The 13,293-nt window shown below is 29.2% G+C and overlaps 1 pseudogene; it reads left to right on the plus strand.

The window, feature by feature from the left end:
- The first annotated feature begins 7,697 nt into the window (after window positions 1–7,697).
- On the plus strand, window positions 7,698–8,761 carry LOC124837699 (cytosolic sulfotransferase 15 pseudogene; annotated as a pseudogene).
- The last annotated feature ends 4,532 nt before the right edge of the window (window positions 8,762–13,293 follow it).

Raw genomic sequence — 13,293 nt, forward strand, 5'->3', positions numbered from 1 at the left:
TCAAAAAGGCTCAAGAGAACCAAAGTGATGAATATATGATACAAAATATATATTAAACCTTGTAATAACTTTCAACTTGGTCAAACTTTTAAATACATTTTTTTGTTATTTCTTTTTCTTTAGTTTTACCCATGACATGCATTTTTAATGTGTTTCTTCCACCACATGATCTTCTGACAAGTAGATCTTTCCAGCGTTTTGTTTGTTCTGTTTATTTCTGCCCAGGAATGGAATTTTTTTTGTCGTCTCCTCTACTTTATTAGTGTTGTCCGTGGCATTTGTTGTGACATGAATTAAGTAGGTTTCAGTATACCTTCTCGCCATGATTGTCTAAAGTCTAAACTTCCATACTTTTATATTATCCATTTGCATTCTTAAGTTCTTTCAAGTTACCGTCATGGTGTTTAGCTTGGACTTTCCTCTAAATCTTTCATCCTTCTTCTTGTTTTATATACCCAGGGAAATATTCTAGGATGATTCTTGTCACGTAAAATTTATCCGTGGAGAGATCTTGGAACCCATATGTGTAAAGACAATTTGTATGATGCCTGGAAGTGATGTAATGTCATGATTATTTCCTATATTATGTGAACTTTAAGGCTTTGTTCTTTTGTAGTGATTTGGAGGAGATGATTTGAGTGGATTTGAGGGTAATTTTTTTGTTGTTTTTTTGAGTGGATTTGTGGATAATTGAAAGTGGATTTAGAAGTAAAGTTTGTGAGAATTAGTGTAGGATTTGATTGATGTGACATATAAAAAAAATTGTTTAATTGATAAAAATTGAAAATTACCAAAATGCCCTTAGTTATTAATGTCATATAAAATGATAATGGTTAATGTTATAATTAATTGTAAAAGAGTTTATAAAGAGTAAAAAATTAATATTAATTATTAAAATTAATTTTAGTATTGTACAAAAAAAGAAAAAGAAAAATTAATTTTTTAGATGAAAATAAATTGTGTTATTATTATTATTTTATTATTATTATTATTATTATTATTATTATTATTATTATTATTATTATTATTATTATTATTATTATTATTATTATTATTATTATTATTATCGTAATATTACAACATCACTACACAGTCAAAATGAAAAAACGTAAACCTATTATAATAAAAAAAGAGTAAATCACTCTAACCCCATTGCATATCACTCTACTCCTATAAATTACAGTAATTATTGGTTTAATACTTACAGAAGTAAAAAGGTTAAAGGTGAAAAGCAATTTCTCCTGATACTATGATGCAGACACTAAGATGAAATTTCGACAATGTGGGCATACCCAGATTGTATGAAAGCAACGGGTGATGCAAAAGTAAGAAAAGAAAGCAAAAAATCTCACAAATTCAAGGTCAATTCCTCTTGAAGCTCCTTGAATCATAGAAACCCCTCCTAGAGAGGAAGAAGAAGACGAAGAAAAGGCCCTTCGAGTGAGTGATAGAAATCGCGGAGAATGTGATGCCATAAAAAAGTATTGGGTTGGCGGCAAAGCACCGACAGCACCCAGCATTTCCCACCTTCTGTGAATGACTTCGCACTCGCGGAACCTCTTAATCCCGAAAACCTCCGTGTAGGGCTGAAACGGCGTCCGTTTGACCTCTACAACCTCCACCCATGGTGAATCGAATGCCCTACAACAACCAGAATCGAATACAGTGCAAGGTTTCGTATCACACTACAATAACCGAACCGAATATGCACATCCCATAACCGAATACACCAACTACACCAACAGGTTTTGTCCCACACTGCAGCGTAATTAAATACCCACACCCCATAATCGAATACACCCTTTACCTAAATTTCTTCTAAGCAATGTAACCAGATACAATACTTCTGGAACCGAATACACAACCATGCCTCAAGCTTTGCTTCGCCATGCTTCAAGCTTTGCTTCGCCCATCTTCAACGTATCTTCCTGCTTCAAGCTTTTGTTCTCCATCTTCAACGCATCTTCACGTTCAAAATATGGCAGCAACCACGTTCCAGATCAGAAAGGGCAAAGATGACATTTTCTTTCAATTCACTCCAAATCATCGCATAAGTGCGAGTGATACAAAAAGGACGTATCTTGCAAATCCACTCCAATCCGTCTTCGCAAATCGTTCAAAGCGAACGCTAGTTATAGCTTAATTCCTCGCTCGCAAATCCCTGTAAACAGTAAATTCAATTGAAACGAACACAGCGTAACTACTTAAATTATGGGAAGAATTATAATCTTTAAGGTACAATATCATTCGTAGTTGCAAAGTTAAATGCAGTAATTGGGAATTGGTTAGAACTATCATTAAGCATACTGAGTAAGAAAGACTTTATGTTCTTCTTAAAGAGCCTTGGAGAAACTTATAGTAGTGTGAAAAAGCGTATTTTCAAGAGATTTGAGATTTAATTTATAATAATTTAAATTTATATTGCTTTCATTTGATTTAAATGGACTTATCTTAAACCTAAATTTATATTTTTTTATTTGAAATTCAATCCACTTAAATTAGATTTAGATTGAATTATTTTTTGAATTTTAAAAATAAAAAATAAGGGCAACTAAGTCAAGTTAAGGTGATGGAAGACCATGTCAACCTAGGTTCAAAGTCAAGTAAAGACGACTTGGAGTAAGTGTCGAGTCGAGTGGACCTAAGGCAAAAGTTAAGCTAAACCAAATTGGGTAAAATTAAGTTTGTCAAAACTAAAGCTTGAGTTGAGTTGGTTTAGGCCAAAAAGATGAATTGAGTCAAAGTTGAAGGGTCAAGTTTAGTCAACCTAGATCGAAGATCGAGATAAGTCAGCTAAAACTAAAGATCAAGTTGAGTTGATCAAGGCTATAAGTCGAGCGAAGTCAAAAGTCATGTGCCATCAGTCTGACTTAAGGCCAAGTTGAGTCGACTCAAATTGAAGGTCAAGTTATGTTAGTCATAACCGAATGTTGATTCGTGTCAGCCCTGATTGAAGGTTCAGCCAAGTAGGCCCAAGTTGAAGGTTCAGCCAAGTTTCGTAAGTAGGCCCAAGTTGAATGTCAATTAAGTCGGGATCGAAGGTCAAACCAAGTTGACTTGGTCAAAGGTTGTGTTTAGTCGATCTCGACTAAAGGTTGAGTCAAGTTATCTTAATAAAATGTTGAACTAAGTCGGCTTGGCTGAAGGCTGACCAATTTAACTCGGTCAAAGGTTGACCGAGTTAACACATGTGTAGGATGACCGAGTTAGCCCGATCAAAGGTCAACTAAGTTGGCACAATCAAAGGTCAACCGAGTTGGCTTCGTCAAAGATGGATCGAGTTGGTCCGATCAAAGGTCGACCAAGTAGGCCTGGTCAAACTTCAACTGAGTTAGTTTTTCGATCAAAAATCGATCGAGTTTGCCTTGTTTAAAGGTTAACAGAGATAGTCCAACTGAAAGCTTCAAGTTAGTCCCGACTGAACGTGAAACTAAGTCGACTCGGGATAAAGGTCAAGCTGAGATGACCTAACCTCAAATCAAATCAAGCATTGTTAAAGATCGAGCAAAATAATTTTTATTAGAAATGACGAGCTTTGTTTTTCAACACCAAGAGCGGGGGGGTTGAATTGGTGTTTTATAAAAATAATTGCTCTTCAAATCTTTTTCGCAAAAGGAATGAATCTTTAAATCTTTTTTTAACAAACAAATATCACAAAATCACTTCATCAAAATTTTTAATGGCTTCATAATGATTCAAATTTGTTTCTACATAAAAATTGAGTTACTAAATTTGTGAATTTTTCATGTTGCCTAATTATTCCATACAAAAAAAATTTCACACAAGTCTCCATTTCCATATTTTATTGGCTTAAATGCTTACTTCATCCTCATGTTAAGAGATGAATTTCTGTTTAGTATCCGGTTTTAAAAATGAATACATTAGGTCCGTATGTTATGAAAAATGTATGAATAAGGTCCACAAAGAAAGAACAAGTTCAACAAATTTAAATGAGTCAACCTGACTTATCACGGGTTCAAACCGAGTGAGTCGAGTTCAACATTGACCTGTATTGAAATTTCAATTTTTTTGTTCAACCTAACCCAGTCTAAACCAATGGTAGGCCGGGTTGACTTATGGGTTCCAACTCGTTTTGACAGTACTATGTTTTTCTATAATTAAAATTATTTTTACCAATAAAAGTTAAATTAATTAATTAAGAAAAAAATTAAAGAGTAAACAAATATAAATAATTAATGGTAAGAAATTATAGTATAAAACAAAAGAAATTTATGATAAATATTTTCCTATAATTAAAATTACTTTTACAAATAAAATCTAAATGAGTGAATTAATTAATCAACACAAAAATTAAAAGACTAATAAATCATCAATAATTAAGGGTGAAAAAAATCTTATACAATAATAAAAATAAATTTAAGATAAATATTTTCCTATAATTAAAATTATTTTTATCAATAAAATTTAAATAAATAAATTAATTAGTTAACACAAAAAGTAAACAAGTAATAAAATACCAATAATTAATGGTGAGAAAATATTATATTATAAAAAAGAAAATTTAGGATAAATGTTTTTGTATAATTAAAATTAATTTTATTAATAAATTTTAATTGTATTAATTAATAGTTTAACTCAAAAACAAAAAAGATAAAAAAATATCAATAATTAATGGTCAAAAATTAATATAGTATAAAAGAAAGAAATTAATGATAAATACTTTCCTATAATTAAAATTACTTTTACAAATAAACTTTAAATGAATTAATGAATTATCACAAAAATTAAAAGAGTAATAAAATATCGGTTAGATATATTATCTTTATTTTTTTATCTTTAGTTAATTTGTTATTATTTTTTAGTTATATAAAGAGAGAACCTATATTCAATACAAAGGAGATTAATCCCATACATAGATTTTTCCTATGTTCAACATAGTATTAGAGTCAGGTTCTTTAGAGAAAAAAAAATTATTGCCTCTACCACTACACTCGTCGTTGCTTATGGCGGCACCATCTACCGTTGTCGGTGGTGTCATCGTCTATGCTACCATTACCAGAGTTCTAGTTTTGACCGATGATCATACAATTTTGATCTTCTCGGTCAGGTGACCACTGTGCCATCAAACACCTTCATCAGAGCTCTTATGCGTTCATAGCATCTTTTGAAGTTGTGGATTTGTTTCCTTTTCTGTCATGCATGGTGACATGTCTCGTAATGATTCAGAGTGTCAATGTCGCTCTTTTTTCTCTTTCAGGTTCATCGTGTGAGGTCGCATGTCCCATCTCCTCTCAGGTAGCTATTTAGAGCATCGAGTTTGCTCTTTTTTCTTTTTCAAGTGCTTTCATGAGAGAATCTTGGATTTTTGAAGGTTTCTATCACTTTATCATCAATTACTTCTTCCGCCATTGGCTTTTTGACTTCCCTTCTGTCACCATTGTATTTGACTTGTTTATATATGTTTTTTCTCTTATTGTAAAGATGATTTTTGTTAGTTTATTTATAGTCGTGGTGGTTCTTCAACAATGATCTCTTTATCTACTAAATGTCAATCATGTATTCCTTAACGATGATTTGCAAGAAGACATTTACATGGAGCATCCTCCCAGATTTGTTGCTTAAGGGGAGTCTTATAGGGTCAATATTTCGTGTTCTATGTCGTATTCACAAATCGTTAATAATTTAATATCACTCGAGTGCAGAAACAAATATTTTCACTAAGTCTTTATGGACTGTATCAGTAATAAGTTTGATACATACGATTTATATGTACAAACTTGAGGGAAAGTATTAGATATATTATCTTTATCATATCTTTATATTTATTTTTAGTTAGTTTGTTATTATTTTCTATTTGTATTTTGGGCTTAGTCCATAATTATTCTATTATAAATAGAGGGCCTATGTGTATATTCACAAGGAAAATTAATCCCTTTTTTCGTATATTCAAAAATATTAAATAATTAATGGTAAAAAAAATCTTATACTATTATAAAAGTAAAATTTGAGATAAACGTTTCCTAAAATTTAAATAAATATATAAATTAATTAGTAAAAAATTAAAAAAATAATAAAATATTGATAATTAGTGGTGAGAAAATATTATACTACAAAAATATTTGCGATAAATGTTTTCCTATAATTAATATTATATTTATAATTAAAATTTGGACGAATTATTTAATTAATTAACCCAAAAATTAAAAGAGTAAAAAAATTATAATTAATGGGAAAAAATTACTATAAAAGAAAATAACTTTATGATAAATATTTTCCTATAATTAAAATTACTTTTACATATAAAATTTAAATGAGTGAACAAGTTAACATAATAAAATATCAATAATTAAAGATATAAAAAATATTGTACTATAATTAAAGATGTGATAAATGATTTCTTATGATTAAAATTACTTTTACGACTAAAATTTAAATGAATGAATTAACTAACACATAAATTAAAAGAATAATAAAATATCAATAATTAATAGTAAAAAATATTATATCACAAAAATAGAAATTTTGATTAAATGTTTTTTTGATAATTCAATAAAATTTAAATTAATTAATTAATCCAACAATTAAACAAGTAAAAAAATATCAATAGTTAATGATAAAATAAATAATATAGAATGAAAGAAAATAAATTTAAGATAAATATTTTCTATAATTAAAATTCTTTTTAAAAATTAAATTCATATAAATAAATAAATTAATTAACATCAAAATATCAATAATTAATAATTTAAAATACCAACATCATTTTATAAGTATTTTAAATTATTAATTGATTTTATCATGAAATTTTAAAATTTTAATTATCGACAAAAAGATAAAAATAAATTTCTTAATAAACAAAATATATATTACTAATAAATGTTTTTGTCAATATAAGAAATCTATTGATCATGATAAAGTTTATTACAAATTAAAATTTTAAAATTCATAATAAATTTTGTTTATAATTTAACATTATCGATAATTTTTTTTTCTACAATAAGATTTGTCGATTATTTCTAAAAGTTTTATAATGAATTACAAACTATTCAGTTCATTAAAGAGATTAAAATTATTCTTATCTTTAATTAGAAATCCCCACACCATGATAACTTTTTTCTTAAATATTGGTACATTTACACTTCTTTAACACATACATATCACTTATATTTTATACTTCAATAATTTATTAAAATTATAACTTTATTTTGCTAAAAAATAGTACATAAAATATTATGGCTCTGAAAATTCTTTCTTTCCACTACTTATTTCATTTAATACTATTACTACTTTTCTAAATAATTTTTTTCCTCCACTTATTCATTATATATATATATATATATATAATTCAGTTTTTCATGACCAAATTCAAATCTATATTTTTTCAACAAATACAAAATATACTATGCTAAACAAAAAAAATAGGAATGGAAAAAAAATTCTTCAAAACTAAAACAGCTTTGTCTTACCAAAAAGGAGTGTCTGACCCACCGCATTACAACTTGTGCAGATAACTTTAGTATTTCAAAACTCAATCAGGTTTGTGTTACCAAAAAGGCAGCGTCTGTGCCACTGCATGCTTATCATTGTCTACACTTGTCAAAACAAATATATGCATGTTGCACACATAAACATTTAATGAACTTGAACCACACATATACACATTTAATCAATGCTATAAAAGCTATCTCATGCTAATCTATGTTTTCATCCAATTCTACTCATAAGTCACCTTTCATATTCTACCTACTCCAATGGCTATGGCAAGTGACAAGCAAGCAAATGAAGAAAATGAGCTATTGCTCTCCCTTCCGAAGGAGAGGGGTTTGGGTGCAGCTCCCTATCTCCATCTATTTCAAGATTTTTGGTGTCCATCATTTTATTTTCCAGGAGTGAACAACTTTCAAAAGCATTTTCATGGAAAGGACAGTGATGTTTTTGTTGCCAGCTTTCCAAAATCAGGTACCACCTGGTTGAAAGCCCTTACTTTTGTCATTATAAACCATCAACGTTTTTCCTCTTTCGAGCACCATCCATTACTGTCTTCCAATCCTCATGAACTTGTGTCTTTCCCTGAATTCATCTTGTCTCATGATTTGGATGACCAGATTCTTTCCCTCTCCAACATGAGTGAGCCAAGACTTCTTGCTACTCACTTACCATTTCCTTCATTACCTAAGTCAATCACAAAATCCAATTGCAAGATCATTTATATATGTAGAAATCCATTTGATACTTTTGTTTCAGCATGGGAATTCTTTACTAAAAAAAGTTCAGTGTCTTCACCTGCATTAACATTCGAGGAAGCATTTGAAAAGTATTGCAATGGGATAATGGGGTTTGGTCCATGGTGGAGTCATATGTTAGGTTACTGGAATGAGAGCATAACTAGACCTAACAAAGTTTTGTTCTTAAAGTATGAAGATCTCAAAGAGGATTCGGTATTTCATGTGAAAAGAATGATAGAGTTCTTGGACACTCCTGTAAAAGGAGAGAGTACAGCAGTGATTGAAAACATAATCAATCTGTGCAGATTTGAAAAGATGAAGGATTTGGAAGTGAATAAATCAGGAGAAATAGACAATATTGCAGAGAAGAAAAACTTCTTTCGGAAGGGTAAGATAGGAGATTGGATAAATTACTTTTCTCCCTCTATGATAGAAAAGTTATCCAAAATCATTGAAGAAAAATTAAGTGGATCAGGTTTATCATTTAAACTGCATTCCTAAATTCCAATGCAATATGTGATTACATAAGAACCAACATGTTGTTCTGTGTGGAACAGATTGATGTTGTGATCTTTGCTTTTGCTGAATAAGGATGTGTTTTTATGCTTTTGATAAATAAAAAGAAGGTTTAAACCCTTCTTGGTCGTATTTTTTTTTTTATGAAAATCTCAGTTGAGTTTTTATTTTTTCATTTGTCTTAATTGGATTATATTTTTTGTAAAAATAAACACATTTTATCTTAACCGTTAACATGGTCTCAAACAGCGTTAAATTAAGATCACGTGATACAGAAAGAATGTGTTGATGTATGTTTCTCATGAGAGAATGTGTTGAAATCCTTAAAATGAATATCTTAAAGTCACATCACCGTATTTTCTCTTCAATTTTTTATATTAAGATAATATATTAATTTAATTAATAATATATTAATAATCCAATTTAATTAATAATATACTAAAAAATATATTAATTTAATTAATAATCCAATTTAATCATATTCACTAGTCATTATTTTGAACTAAATTATTATAAATTTAATTTTTTAATTTTAAAATTTTTATAAAATTATGTGTATTTTATTGAATATTAATATATAAAATTGTTTATATTATATCAAATTATTATATACAAATAATAAATTATTTAATTTTTTTAGATGACTATTTGAGAGAAAACATTTCTTTTTAAACTAAAATATGTTTATTATATTTTTTTTTAAATTATTTTATTTTTAAATTTAAATAAATTCAACATATATATTATATTTTTAACTTTTCAAAGTAAAAAAATTATATATCTAATGATTACAATAAAAAATTATTTTAATTAGTTTTTTATAGAAATTAATATTTATGTATTTATATTTAAAGAAAAAAGATAATATTAAAATATTATATAAAACTTGAAAATTAAAATATTAAATAAAAATTATCAAAGAAATAAAATAAATAATTAAAAATAAACTAATTTAATTCTGAAGAATAACTGTGTTCTAACCCATTGTAGGTGATGAAACTTAAAAAAAAGTCTTCTATAAAGTAAATAAAAAATAAATAAAACTTGGTTTTAAAAATATTAAATAAAGAGAAGTAAATAATGTCACATCACCACTATTTATTTAATCAAAACACTCTATTAAATAATGTCATATCACACATCAACACATTCTCTATGCACCACGTGATCTTAATTTAACGTCATCTGAGACCAGTTAACGGTTAGGGTAAAATGTGTTCCTTTTTACAAAAAATATGATCCAATTGAGACAGATAAAAAAATGAGGATCAAACTGAGATTTTCATACAAAAATGAAGACTAAAGGAGGGTTTAAACCTATAAAAGAACTATCTTTATCTTGCTTCCAATTTCTTTTCCCATACTATCCTTTCAACCCTTACTTTCTTTCTGGTCGACCTAAGGTCAAAAGGGAAAAAAGTTTTTATTTTAATTTAGTACACGCTTTAACTTGGGTTTAGACGAGTATTAATTTCTTGCACAACTTTTTACAAAAATCAGAAACCTTGTAATAAATAAGCCATTATTTAATAAAAAAAATACTGTTTAAGGTTTATGTAATATTTGTTAATGTAATTTTAAGTATGTAGATATAATATATTAAGAATTCCAGAAAGTATAGTGAGTTAATTTGTTAAATGTGGTTAATTTATTTTTATATTTATGTAATGGGTTGAAATTTTAAAATTTGCATATATAATATATAATGAGGTAAAGTCGTGTTTGACAGTATTAAATTAAAAAGGTAAAGCCGTATCACCTAAAACAATTTCATCTAATTAAGTCAGATTGATCTTGTCTGATGTCCTATGAGCTAGGTAGATTGTAGCTGGATTTTTTTTTTAAGTGAAGTTGTTATATCTACGAAAACTTCTGTTAGAAACAATTTTCTTTTTTTATATTATAGTTAAAGTCGACTTTAGTTTTTTCATTTTAACGAAAAGTCGTCATATATGAATGAAGACTTCAATTAAAAACATTATGTGGATGTCACTAAAGAGATTTTTTTATTATTACTATATTATGTTTTAATGATATTTACTATTTGTTTTTTTATTTAATTTATTTAATGTTTAAAATTAATTTAATTAATTGAATACATAACAAAAATAATAAAGCAAAGGAAAGTTATAGTGATTTATATTAGTAAGAACTTGAACAAAATATAAAATAATTAAATTAAATATTTGAAATGAAAATACATTATCAAATAATAGTTTTAATATAAATATTTGTTTGTGTGAGTTATTGTCATAAAGTGGCAATTTTTTTTATTTTCTAAATTTTCAATATTTCGGTAGATGATTACGATGACGGTGCAACAAATATGGTAAACTGTTAAAACTGACGAGTATTTGAGGTGATTGAAACATGTCAAACTAAGCACCTTATTATTGTTAAAAGGGTTAAATATGCTTTTAGTCCTTCAAGTATCATGCAATTTTGGATTTTGTTTCTCTTTAAAAGGTTTGTTCATTTTCATCTTCTTCCTTAGGAAACTCGAATTTTTAGTCCTCAAAAAGCAACAAAGTTAAATTTTCTCTGAGGTGGCTAACGGTGTGCTACATCACTTTTTCTTTTTCTAAAATGTGTCGATCCTTCCTTCCCGCATCTTCACTGGTGGCACTCACCTCCTCCTCTACTACAATGACACCCACTTCACGCATATCTGTGTAGGAGGTCATCACGACCGTCGTCCACGCCAAACCATTCCTTGTCAATCATCGCAATGGATCTACCTGATCCTCACAGTCGAGGACATCACCATGGAGGACTTCTGCTACGTCGTCTACGGCTTCCACTACTTCACCTTCCCCTCCAAGGTCGGCTACACCCTCCCCTATGCCTAGGTTGGGAACTCCGACAATCATGTATTTTACATTATTATTTACCTTTCATAAAAGGGGAAAAATTAATAATAACTAGGTCATTGATTTTATATAGTAGTGCAAACCCAAGTATTAATATACTATCTACTGCATTTCAGTTTTTGCACATTGGTGATTATTACGTCATAGATCATAAGAGAAGGGATTGCTTTCGAAGTACAAAAGATGTTGACTTTGGTAAGAGTGACAATGCTAAATTACTTGTTGATTCTGGAAAACGTATTTGGAGCCTTTCATTTATTTATGATGAGAACCTTTCTAATCATCTATCAGAATATACATATGCAAAAGATTCTTTCTCTCCTTCGGTTGATGGAGTTTCATCTAATCGTCAAAAACTTCTGTCATGGCCAATAGTGAACCTTCCAGTGTTAGTCCTAATGTTTGCCTATATCTCCCCATCAGTCTTGCAGATGTCTTTGAGGATAATGTTATGGAATTGGAAGATAGTCGAAGCTTGAGTCTATAATATCATAATATAGTGCTAACCTTTCTTGAGGTACTGGGACTTAAGAGGATAGACCTAAATCTTGTTTTTGAACTCAAAGATCAAACAACCTATTCCCTGAGGGCAATTTGATGTCTCTTGAGGGAAATGTGATTGAAATTCATAAAACTGGCTATGGTTTCTTCAGTTCATGCTCAATCAACCAGTTGTATTTTATTTTTTTGTAGAATGTGAGAGGGAGAAACGAGACAGAGGAAGGAAAAGGTACTCGCCGGTGATGGAGATGGAGTGGGAGATGTTAGCGCCAGTCTGGTCGATGTGGAAGGATTTGCCACCAATCGGAGACGGAGGGAGAGGAGGCTACCCGACGATGAAGAGAGTGGAAGGATGGTGGAGATGAATAAGGGAGGGAGAGAAGCTTCAGCGTGAAGATGCAGGAAGGAAGGATCCACGTTTCAGAAAAAGGAAAAGTGACGTGACACACCGTTAGTCACCTTAGAGAAAATTTAACGTCGTTGGTTTTTGAGGACTAAAAATTTGAGTTTCCTAAGGAAGAGGATGAAAATGAACAAACCTTTGGAAGATGGACGAAACCCAAAATAGCGTGATACTTGAGGAACTAAAAACACATTTAACCCTTGCTAAAACGATTGAGCAACACCAGAAGAAGATTTAATATGATCATATTATAGAGGAGTTTGTTGATGTTAAGGCTTCTGTATTGTCTCATACTGTTGGAAACATAATGGTTCATTTAATTTGAAAGTCAGTTATTAGCATTTAAAATGTATTATAAAATGAACTTACATCGTCGTCTGATAATGATGTTTATTGTGGTATTATGTAGTGGATAATATTTTGTATGTGCCATTGCATATATTGATTAGTATATCACATAAATGAGCATTCACATGGAATTCATCTCATTCAATTAGATGGTTGTATCAATCATTCCACATTACATAGATGGTGAAGAATTAAAAAATCTCTTTAACATTGAAAAAGCGTATGGTAATCAATTACCAGAGGCCTGTAATCAATTACCACATGGTTTTTGCTATTACAAAACTCTGGTAAACGATTACCAGAGAGTTTATCTCGATTTACACTTCTTGTAATCGATTACAACAGGGTTGTAATCGATTATCAGAGAGTTTTTCTCCATTTATACTTCATGTAATCAATTACAACAAGGGTGTACTTGAATACAAGTGAATTCGTACTCCTCTTACACGACTTTAGTATTGTGTAATCG

The sequence above is a fragment of the Vigna umbellata genome, chromosome 3 (genome assembly GCF_029865625.1).
Source record: "Vigna umbellata cultivar VRB3 chromosome 3, Vumbellata_1.0, whole genome shotgun sequence".
In the NCBI taxonomy this organism is placed as follows: domain Eukaryota; kingdom Viridiplantae; phylum Streptophyta; class Magnoliopsida; order Fabales; family Fabaceae; genus Vigna; species Vigna umbellata.